Source organism: Leuresthes tenuis, unplaced genomic scaffold (assembly GCF_036924035.1).
Source record: "Leuresthes tenuis unplaced genomic scaffold, fLeuTen1.0.hap1 SCAF_12, whole genome shotgun sequence".
Taxonomy (NCBI): Eukaryota; Metazoa; Chordata; class Actinopteri; order Atheriniformes; family Atherinopsidae; genus Leuresthes; species Leuresthes tenuis.
Window position 1 is genome coordinate 12010943 of NW_027325366.1, and position 1831 is coordinate 12012773.

At 47.5% G+C, this 1831-nt stretch overlaps 3 non-coding genes across 3 annotated transcripts; all 3 read right to left on the bottom strand.

The window, feature by feature from the left end:
- Positions 1 to 247: 247 nt before the first annotated feature.
- On the bottom strand, positions 248 to 435 carry LOC140320609 (U2 spliceosomal RNA). Its single transcript, XR_011918441.1, has one exon. It is a non-coding gene; the product is annotated as a U2 spliceosomal RNA (small nuclear RNA).
- Positions 436 to 710: 275 nt separating this feature from the next.
- Positions 711 to 824, bottom strand: LOC140266065 (U5 spliceosomal RNA). The gene has a single exon (XR_011906733.1). It is a non-coding gene; the product is annotated as a U5 spliceosomal RNA (small nuclear RNA).
- Positions 825 to 1235: 411 nt separating this feature from the next.
- On the bottom strand, positions 1236 to 1425 carry LOC140320460 (U2 spliceosomal RNA). The gene has a single exon (XR_011918308.1). It is a non-coding gene; the product is annotated as a U2 spliceosomal RNA (small nuclear RNA).
- Positions 1426 to 1831: the final 406 nt, after the last annotated feature.

Below are 1831 nucleotides of genomic sequence, written 5' to 3' on the forward strand. Positions count from 1 at the left end.
TTTTCTATGGGGCATTCACACCTTTTTTTACACCGCATTTTATAAAAACACCACAGGAACACCATATTGAGGCTTTGTTCTGACCGCTCATTCGGTGTCGCGTTTCTTTCAAGCAATTCTCCTGGTTAGCCCGCACTCGGCTCGCTCCCAGAGCCGTGTTAAAGTCTGCTTCGCATTCACTCTCTTTTCTCAGCAGATTAAAGAAACTTCCATCCTGCACCGCTGTTTGCTTTTTCACAAGAGCAGAGGAGAGCGCACCGTTCCCAGCGGCACTGCAGTACCGGGTCGATGCTTGGAGTGAACGGAGAAAGCTCCTTTTTCAACTCCTATTGATAAAAATCCATTTAATATGTAGTCCTTGCATAGACATATAACATATTAAACTGATAAGTTCAGATACTACACTTGATCTTAGCCAAAAGGCCGAGAAGCGATAACTGTCCACTGGTTCACGTCCGAGGGCCCTTCCTGGCACAATGCGCACTTGTAGCGGTGTTCGTTTTATGGCCATAGTGTCACTTTGCACCTCCGCCCACCCGCTGCACTGAGCACTCTTCAACCCTTTTAAATGGTATAACTTTACACTACCGCACGCTCCAGCGAGCACCATTCAAGCAACATCGGCACAGTCGCAACAAGTGAGGCGACTCTACTCAGAGAAGTCACTCTGCACAGTAACAAGATTTCTTTTGCACAGACAGAAAGGGCTTCACCCGCAAAGGTAAAGCCTGCCAAAAATAGAAACAATTCATTAGTGCTGCTCTCCACGGAAGTCTTTAGTAAAAGGCGAAAGACTTGTACATTATGAAGAGAAACCAGTGTATGATTATCCATCACTGCGGGAGCAGGGCATCAGGCTAGTTGGCATAGCCACCTTCCCCATGGTGAGCTTTGCTTGGTTGAGACGCTTGCTCCCCCCCCTTGCACCTCGGCTGACCAAGTAGGAACAATCGGGCCCTATTCGATGGCTGCCTTGTCTTTTACTCTGTGCAAAAGACAAGGCAGCCACAAACAACACGGGAACACCGTATTGAGGCTTTGATCTGACTGCTCATTCGGTGTCGCGTTTCTTTCAAGCAATTCTCCCGGTTAGCCCGCACTCGGCTCGCTCCCAGAGCCGTGTTAAAGTCTGCTTCGCATTCACTCTCTTTTATCAGCAGATAAAAAGAAAGTTTCATCTTAGGCTCCCTGAAACTTCCATCCTGCACCGCTTGTTGCTTTTTCACAAGAGCAGAGGAGAGCGCACCGTTCCCAGCGGCACTGCAGTACCGGGTCGATGCTTGGAGTGAACGGAGCAAGCTCCTTTTTCAACTCCTATTGATAAAAATCCATTTAATATGTAGTCTCGCATAGAGGACATATCAGACATTAAACTGATAAGAACAGATACTACACTTGATCTTAGCCAAAAGGCCGAGAAGCGATAACTGTCCACTGGTTCACGTCCGAGGGCCCTTCCTGGCACAATGCGCACTTGTAGCGGTGTTCTTTTTATGGCCATAGTGTCACTTTGCACCTCCGCCCACCCGCTGCACTGAGCACTCTTCAGCCCTTTTAAATGGTAAAACTTTACACTACCACACGCTCCAGCGAGCACCATTCAAGCAACAACTTTGCACTCCAGCTTCGAACATCGGCACAGTCGCAACAAGTAAGGCGACTCTACTCAGAGAAGTCACTCTGCACAGTAACAAGATTTCTTTTGCACAGACAGAAAGGGCTTCATCCGCAAAGGTAAAGCCTGCTAAAAATAGAAACAACTCATTAGTGCTGCTCAACGTTGTACTTTGCAGTAAAAGAAAGAGCAAATCTAAAGTTTCAGGAATCCGAG